Source organism: Chiloscyllium plagiosum, chromosome 11 (genome assembly GCF_004010195.1).
Source record: "Chiloscyllium plagiosum isolate BGI_BamShark_2017 chromosome 11, ASM401019v2, whole genome shotgun sequence".
NCBI lineage: Eukaryota > Metazoa > Chordata > Chondrichthyes > Orectolobiformes > Hemiscylliidae > Chiloscyllium > Chiloscyllium plagiosum.
In genome coordinates this window covers 28,981,203-28,990,395 of record NC_057720.1, presented here as the reverse complement: position 1 = coordinate 28,990,395, position 9,193 = coordinate 28,981,203, and the positions used below count along the sequence as shown (strand labels likewise).

The window sequence follows — 9,193 nt, the reverse complement described above, 5'->3', positions numbered from 1 at the left end:
TGCTCCGGTTTCCTCCCACAGTCCAAAGATGTGCAGGTCAGGTGAATTGGCCATGCTAAATTGCCCGTAGTGTTAGGTAAGGGGTAAATGTAGGGGTATGGGTGGGTTGCGCTTCGGCGGGTCGGTGTGGACTTGTTGGGCCGAAGGGCCTTTTTCCACACTGTAAGTAATCTAATCTAATCTAATCTAATCGAATAGGTAAACAGCAGCAAAAACAAAAACACAGATACAGGCGAATGTTAAAAGTTTGTGAGTTCATTCAGTAGGGTAGAAACTGTTTCAAAACCGGCTGGTGCATGTGTTCAGGCTTCTGCACCTTCTCCCCGATGGTAGAGTTATAGCGATGTACAGTATGGAAACAGACCCTTCGGTCCAACTTATCCATGCCAACCAGATATTCCAGCCCAATCTAGTCCAACCTGCCAGCACCTGGCCCATATCCCTCCAAACCCTTCCTATTCATATACCCATCCAGATGCCTTTTTAATGTTGCAAATCTACTAGCCTCCACCACTTCCCTCTGGCAGCTCATTCCATACACGTACCACCCTCTGCGCGAAAAAGTTGCCTCTTAGGTGTCTTTTATAACTTTCCCCTCTCACCCTAAACTTATGCCCTCTAGTTCTGGACTCCCCCACTCCAGAGAAAAGACTTTGTCTATTTATCCTATCCATGCCTCTCATGACTTTATAAACCTCTTTGAGGTCACCCCTCAGCCTCTGACGCTCCAGGGAAAATAACCCCAGCCTATTCAACCTCTCTTTATAGTTCAAATCCTCCAACCCTGGCAACATCCTTGTAAATCTTTTCTGAACCCTTTCAAGTTTCGCAACATCTTTACGATAGGATGGAGACCAGAATTGCATGCAATATTCCAACAGTGGCCTAACCAATGTCCTGTACAGCCGCAACATGACCTCCCAACTCCTGTACTCAATACTCTGACCAATAAAGGAAAGCATACCAAATACCTATCTACCTGCGACTCCACTTTCAAGGCGCTTTGAATCTGCACTCCAAGGTCTCTTTCTTCAGCAACACTCCCCAGGACCTTACCATTAAGGGTATAAGTCCTGCTAAGATTTGCTTTCCCAAAATGCAGCAACTACATTTATCTGGATTAAACTCCATCTACCACTTCTCAGCCCATTGGCCCATCTGATCAAGATCCCGTTGTAATCAGAGGTAACCTTCTTTGCTGTCCACTACATCTCTAAATTTGGTGTCATCTGCAAACTTACTAACTATATCTCTTACGCTCCCATCCAAATAATTTATATAAATGATGAAAAGTTGTGGACCCAGCACTGATCCTTGTGGCACTCCACTGGTCACGGGCCTCCAGGATGAAAAACAACCCATCTTGTCTTCTACCTTTGAGTCAGTTCTGTATCCAAATTGTGAGTTTTTCCTGTATTCCGTGAGATCTAACCTTGCTCACCAGTCTCCCATGGGAAACCTTATTGAACGCCTTACTGAAGTCCATATAGATCACATCTACCGCTCTGCCATCATCAATCCTCTTTGTTAGTTTTTCAAAAAACTCAATCACGCTTATGGGACATGACTTTCCACACAAAGCCAGGTAGACTATCCATAATCAGTCCTTTCCTTTCCAAATACATAAACATCCTGCCCCTCAGGATTCCCTCCAACAACTTGCCCACCACCGACATCAGGCTCATTGGTCTATAGTTCCCTGGATTGTCCTTACCACCTTTCTTAAACAGTGGCACCACGTTAGCCAACTTCTAGGTCTTCCGGCATCTCACATATGACTATCGATGATACAAATATCTCAGTAAGAAGCCCAGCAACCACTTCCCTAGCTTCCCACAGAGTTCTCAGGTCCTGGGGATTTATCCACTTTCCTGCGTTTCAAGATATCCAGCACTTCCTCCTCTGTAAGATGGACATTTTTCAAGATGTCACCATCTATTTCCCTACATTCTATATTTTCCATGTCCTTTTCCACAGTAAATACTGATGCAAAATACTCATTCGGTATCTGCTCCATCTCCTATGGCTCCACAGAAAGGCCGCCTTGCTGATCTTTGAGGGGCCCTATTCTCTCCCTAGTTACCATTTTGTCCTTAATGTATTTGCAAAAACCCTTTGGATTCTCCTTAATTCTATTTGCCAAAACTATCTCATATCCCAACTTTGCCCTCCTGATTTCTCTCAAGTCATATGGGTTGGGTGCTGGCAGGTGGAACTAGATGTTGTTGGGATATCTGGTCAGCATGGACAACCACATCTGCAGGAAGTGCACCCAACTCATCTCCTCGAAAACCAAGTTAGGGAACTGGAGCTGGAGCTGGATGAACTACGAATCATTCAGTAGGCTGAAGGAGAAATTGAGAGGATGTACAGGGAGGTGGTCACTCCTCATTCACAAGATAAGAACAGCTGGGTTACAGTCAGGATGAGGAAAGGGAACCAACAGATTGGGCAGGGTACTGCTGCTGCCATTCCCCTCAGCAACAAGCTTCCCATTTTGGATACTGCTGGTGGGGAATGGCCTACCAGGTGGAAGCCATATTTGTTCAGGTCTCTGGCATTGAGCCTGGCACTGTGGCTCAGAAGGGAAGGGCGCGGGGGGGGGGATGTGGAGAATAACGAAGTGCTAGTGGTAGGGGACTCAATAGTTAGACGGATTGACAGGAGATTTTTTGGTCAGGAATGGGATTCTGGGAAGGTATGTTCCCGCCCCGGTGCCAGGGTCCGGAATGTCGCCGATCTGGTTTACAGAATTCTGAAGGGAGAGGGTGAGCAGCTAGAGAGTGGTGCATATTGGCACCAATGATATAGCCAAGAAAGGGATTGAGGATCTGAAAAGTGACTACAGAGAGCTAGGTTGGAAGCTGAAGAGCAGGATGAGTAGAGTAGTGATCTCGGGTTTGCTACCGGTGCCACGAGATAGTGAGGCGAGGTGAGGAACGGTCAGCAAATGCAGCTTAACACGTGGCTGCGAGGCTGATGCAGGAGGGAGGGCTTCAGATACCTAGACCATTGGGATGACTTAGGGGGAAGGTGGGACCTGTACATGAAGGACGGGTTGGACCTGAACTGGACGGGCACAAATGTCGTGGGTGGAATATTTGCTCATGTGGTTTGTGAGGGTTTAAACTAGTTTGGCAAGGGGTTGGGAATCAGAGCCACATATCTGAGAGGGGGGGCAGTGACAGGATGTAGTGAATCTATTGGGATGGTTTCTCACGTGATGAAACAAAAGGATTGGTTAAAGTGTGTCTGCTTTAACACAATGAATGTCAGAAATAAGACTATAGAAAAACATTGCTAGTGGTGAGATGGATCTTTGAGAATGCTGGTGGCCTTTCCCTGACAGCGGGCCTGGTAAACGGATTCTATAGATGGGAGGTTGGCCTTTGTGATTGTCCGGGCCGAGTTCACCACTCTCTGTAACCATCTCCAATCTTGAATGGTACAGTTGCCATATCAGGTAGTGAAGAATAAATGGTGATCTCAATCAATTATTTAAAATGCAAACGGGATCATCAAGATCTCTGGGGAGGAGATGGCCTACTGGTTTGTCAGTAGACTATTAATCGAGGCCGGTTTGCATCTTGCTATGGTAAATAGTGGAATTTGAATGCAATAAAAATCTGGATCTAAGAGTCTAATAGTGACTATGAAACCATTATCAGAAATATTTTCCTGACAAATGACAATTTATTGACGTGGATAGAGAACTGATTGGCAGACAGAAAGAATGGAGTTGGAATAAACAGGACCTTTTCGGAGTGGCAGGCTGTGATGAGTGGGTTACTGAAGGGTTTGATGCTGGGACCCCAGCTGTTTACAATATACATTAACGATTTGGACAAATTAATTGAATGCAATATCTCCAAATTTGCAAACAACACTAAGCTGGGTGGCAGTGTGTGCTGTGAGGGGGATGCTAAGAGGTTGCAGGTGACTTGGACAGGCTGGCTGCATGAGTGCATACTTGGCAAATGCAGCATAATGTAGATAAATGAGAGATTATCCACTTTGGTGGCAAAAGCAGGAAGGCAGATGATGATCTGAATGATGGCAGTTTAGGAAAAGGTGAGGTGCAACGAGACCTGGGTGCCATGGTGGAACAGTTGTTGAAGGTTGGCATGCAGGAGAAGCAGGCAGTGAGGAAAGCTATTGGCATGCCGGCCTTCACAGCAGGACGATTTGATTAGAGGTATGGATGTCTTGCTGCTGTTATGCAAAATTTCACCAGACTGATTCCCAGAATGGCAGGACTGACATATGAACAAAGACTGGTCTTATACTCACTGGCATTTAGAAGAATGAGGGAGGAATCTGATAAAAACAAAATCTTGATGGGACTGGACAGGCTAGACGCAGGAAGAATGTTCCTAATATTGGGAAAGTCCAGATCTAGGGGTTACAGTCTAAGAATAAGGGTAAGCCATTCAGGACTGAGATGAAGAAGAATTTTTTCACCTGGGATTGTGAACCAGTGGAATTGTCTTGCACAGAATTGAGGCTGGTTCATTTGATGTATTCAAGAGGGAGCTGCATAATGCTGTTGCATCTATAGGGATCAAAGAGAGAAAGCAGGAATAGTAGTGCAAGCTCAAAAGGCTGAATGGCCTACTCCTGCACCTATTTTCTATGTTCACTGTCCTTTCAGGAAGGAAACAGCCATTCTTCCCTAGTTTGACCCAAATGTACCTCCAGACCCACAGCAATGTGGTTGACTGTTAATTATGACAATTAGGGTTAGGCAATAACTGCTGGCCTAATCAGCAACACACACATCCCATTAATGAGAAAAGGTAGATGCCAGAGGGATGATTAACTCAGCTGATGATCTTGTATCAGGGTGCATTGTCTCAGAATTAGGATCAGGCCATTTCTGACAGATGAAGATGAATTTCTTCATCCTACAGGTGATAAATCTTAATTCTCTGTAGAAAAGGGCTCTGGAGGCTTAGTTCTTGAATATGTTCAAGACTGAGATTGATAGATTTCTATATTAAAAACGTTAAGCGTTATGGTGAGAATGCATGAAAATAGCATTGAAATGAGATCCACCATGATCTCACTGAATGGCAGAGGGTGTTCAAGGGACTGAATGTTCCACTCCAATATGATTTCTTAAGTTCTAATTGCAAAAAACAGAACCATTAGAAAGTACTTGGGTTGGCGTAACTTCTAAGTGTTTGCCTACACACATAGCATACAACATGTTGAATTACAACGAAGTCTTTATATTACTTACTGAGTGATCTGGGTCAATCACAGAACGTGAATCGGCCCTACAACAGGTTTAAGTCACCGTTCGACTGCGGATGCAATCGGTTTGATGTTTCCGAATCCTGCGTCCTTCTGACTCTGTAGTTCAATACACGGGATGTTTAGAATCTATGGATTTACTCTGTGGCTGGGACAGGATACTTGTCCTCTCCTTCCCTCGACACACACACCTGTGTAAGCTTGCTGTCTGTGCATTAGTCTATGTACATCCGGAGTTTTGCTCGGGTTCATTCATTCGCTCGTTCCCTCTCCGCATTCGCTGCAACTTTCAAATTTGCCGGCGTCAATTTCACCAATCAGAGAAAGGAGCTTTAAATTATTAGCCAATCAACTCCCGGTGACTGGAGATGGCTTGGGTCAGAGGTCTAACTCCATTGTGACGTTGCTGCGAGGCGTTCGGCTGCAACATTTGAGGGGCACTGGATGAAACATCTTGCCCCGGACAGCGAAAGGAAATTGACAGGGAATGAGGGGGGTAACCTGCGAGGAAAGGCAGGTTTCGAGTTGGCGTTTATGAATCTAACTTATTTTCGTTTTCCAGGTTCACAGTTTCTTTTTTAACGGCTGTGGACAACGCTGGGCTATCCCAACTTTCTATCGGGAATAGTAATGTTCCTGCGAAGTTAAAAATCACACACCAGGTTATAGTCCAACAGGTTTATTTGGAAGCACTAACTTTTGGAGCGCTGCTCCTTCATCAGGTGGTAGTGGAGTTTAAGATCGGAGGACTCCATTTATAGCAAAAGTGTACATTGCGATGTAACTGAAATTATATATAGAAAAAGACCTGGATTGTTAAGTATCTCATCTTTTACAGTGGGCATGTTGGTTTCAGTTCTTTCATATGTAAATCCAAGAACTTCCTTAAAGTTACATTTTCAAGTGAGCTTTAACAATAGGTACCAGGTTGGCCCAGATAATGCATTGAAGATGTGAGGTGCCTTATGTGAGGTTGTCTGTGCCCCAATGTTCAGACGGATTCTAATCTAAAAAAGGGATTTGCAGAATCTTACATGGATTCATGCAGTTTTTCAGCAAAATAAAATGTAATTCTTCAAGTACAAATTCACCCACAAACTTTATGTGTATGTGTTTGTGTACATGTGGGTGTATGTGTGCGTGGTTGGGAGTGGAGTGTGCAAAAGTGTGCGAGTGTAAAGAGGGTGCGAGTGTGTGTGTGTAAACGTATGAGAGAGGGTCTGCGTGAGTGTATGGATCTGTAGGAGTGTGTGTGTGTTTTTGTAGTGCAGTGGGGTCACCTGTAGTGTGACATGAACCCAAGGTCCCGTTGAGGCCATCCTCATGGGTACCGAATTTGGCTATCAGATTCTGCTCTGCCACAACCACATGATGAAGGAGCAGCACTTTGAAAGCTAGTGTTTCTAAATAAATCTGTTGGACTATAACCTGGTGTTGTGTGATTTTTAACTTTGTACACCCCAGTTCAGGACTGGCACCTACAAATCAATGTTCCTGCAAACTGCCTGATTGGAACTTTTAATTACGATAAATAAACAGTGCTAAATAAATAAATTCACCTGGACCATCTCTGACACTTGCTGAATCTCCCGTCTTCATTTCGGGTAACCGACTCTCCCACTGAATAAATAAAAGTTGTTGTTGAGACAATGTATGTGCAGAGTGAACTTTTTTGTTCAATCCCAAGGATCAAGGTGAAAAAGCAGGTGCTTCACTATTTAAATATCTACACTAAATTAAACCACAGCATTTTGCAATAGTTTACATTTTTAATGTAAAATGCATTAGCAAATAAAGCAATCAATAACTAGATGACACTAATCCCTCACTTTTCAGGGATAGTTATGGTAAAAGTTGCATTTACATAGTGCTCCACATTGTCCACAGCTTCTTACGTATAGCCGTTGATGTAGAAAATGCAGCAAGCTGCACCATACAATAATGACCAGTTGTTTTTAAAAGTTGATTGAAGGGTAAAGATTGACAACACCAGGAATATCATTCTTTGCAATAATGTCATGCAGTATTTTGCATGTACCTAAGAGGGTAGATGTGGCCTTACTTTAACATATTACTTGAAAGACAGCAACAGCAACCAGTACTGCGCTGGAATCAGTTTGAAATTTTTGTTATCCTGACTCTGCAGCAGAGTCTGTACTCAACCTTTCTGGCTGACTCAGAGATACAAGTGTTATCAACCAACCATACTTTGAAAAAAAAATAAAAACCTATAACAACAACATTGCCACAGATTGTACAACTGACATATATGGAATGTGAATGGAACAGTTTCTGATGTTCAATGTGGCAATAAGTAGAATCTACAAATCGTGGAATTCTGTTGACCAAAGAAACAACATATTTCATATATAATGCTGGAGTGGGAAATTTATGCCATTTGGCATAATTCCAACATTTGGATCATGGAATTCCACCCTGTTCATTATGACCTTCACCAGGCCTAGGGGAGCTATCTTTCACCCCTCAGCCTTTGATCTGTGATCATCGATGCTCTGTTACTGATGAGGTGACTTGACTTCAACAGCTCTTCTTTCAGCTTCAGTTTCCAGTACTGGGAGTGAGATTCCAGCAAGCTGGGATTCAGTCACCCCCCCAACCTCAGCTGCAATCGGCACTGTTTGTTGCCTCTGGTTCGATCTTTGCTGGATGAAGTGGTGGAATAGTGGTAATGACACCGGTCTAATAATCCTGAACCTCTGTTTAATATTCTGGGGTTATCGGCTCAAATCTGAGCATGGAAGATGGTGAAATTTGAATTCAGCAAAATCTGGAACTAAAAACTAAGGGTGACTCTTTGATAGTTGTAAAACCCATCTGATTCATTAATGTCCTTTAGCGGTAGATTTGGTGTAAGCTGATCACTTATGGAAGAAAATCTGTGATTCTTACCTTATTTGGCCTACATGTGACTCCAGATCCAGACTTCAATGTGGTTGATGCTTAACTACCTTCTGGGAATTAGGAATGGGTAATAAACACTTGCCTAGCCAGCAAGACCAGCATTCCATGAACAAATCAAAAACTCTCAGGACCTGAGTAACTTGCTCCCTTGCTCATCAGGGTTTGACTTCCCAGGGCCAGAATTCCTCTGTGGGGAATGCTCACACTTACCCAGCAGCATGGATCCAAATGGCAGCAACTGAGGAGGACACCCAATAACAATAGAATCATAGAGATATACAGCATGGAAACAGACCCTTTGGTCCAACCCATCCATGCCAACCAGATATCCCAATCCAATCTAGTCCCACCTGCCAGCACCCGGCCCATATCCCTCCAAACCCTTCCTATTCATATACCCATACAAATGCCTCTTAAATATTGCAATTTTACCAGCCTCCACCACATCCTCTGGCAGCTCATTCCATACACGTACCACCCTCTGCGTGAAAACGTTGCCCTTTAGGTCTCTTTTATATCTTTCCCCTCTCATCCTAAACCTGTGCCCTCTCGTTCTGGACTCCCGGACCCCAGGGAAAAGACTTTATCTATTTATCCTATTCATGTCCCTCATAATTTTGTAAATCTCCATAAGGTCACCCCTCAGCCTCCGACGCTCCAGGGAAAACAGCCCCAGCCTGTTCAGCCTCTCCCTGTAGCTCAGATCCTCCAACCCTGGCAACATCCTTTCTGAACCCTTTCTGAATTTTTTCTGAACCCTTTCAAGTTTCACAACATCTTTCCGAAAGGAAGGAGACCAGAATTGCATGCAATACTCCAATAGTGGCCTAACCAATGTCCTGTACAGCCGCAACATGACCTCCCAACTCCTGTACTCAATACTCTGACCAATAAAGGAAAGCATACCAAATGCCTTCTTCACTATCCTCTCTACCTGTGACTCCACTTTCAAGAAGCTATGAACCTGCACTCCAAGGTCTCTTTGTTCAGCAACACTCCCTAGGACCTTACCATT

General features: G+C 44.0%; 1 protein-coding gene across 1 annotated transcript in view; it reads right to left on the bottom strand.

Moving 5' to 3' along the window:
* Nucleotides 1-5,546, bottom strand: part of pif1 (PIF1 5'-to-3' DNA helicase homolog (S. cerevisiae)) — a 37,932-nt gene extending 32,386 nt beyond the window's left edge. Inside the window, exon 1 of the mRNA XM_043698967.1 lies at nt 5,243-5,546. The gene's annotated coding sequence lies outside the window, so the exon portion shown is untranslated. The remainder of the gene's footprint in view (nt 1-5,242) is intronic.
* Nucleotides 5,547-9,193: the final 3,647 nt, after the last annotated feature.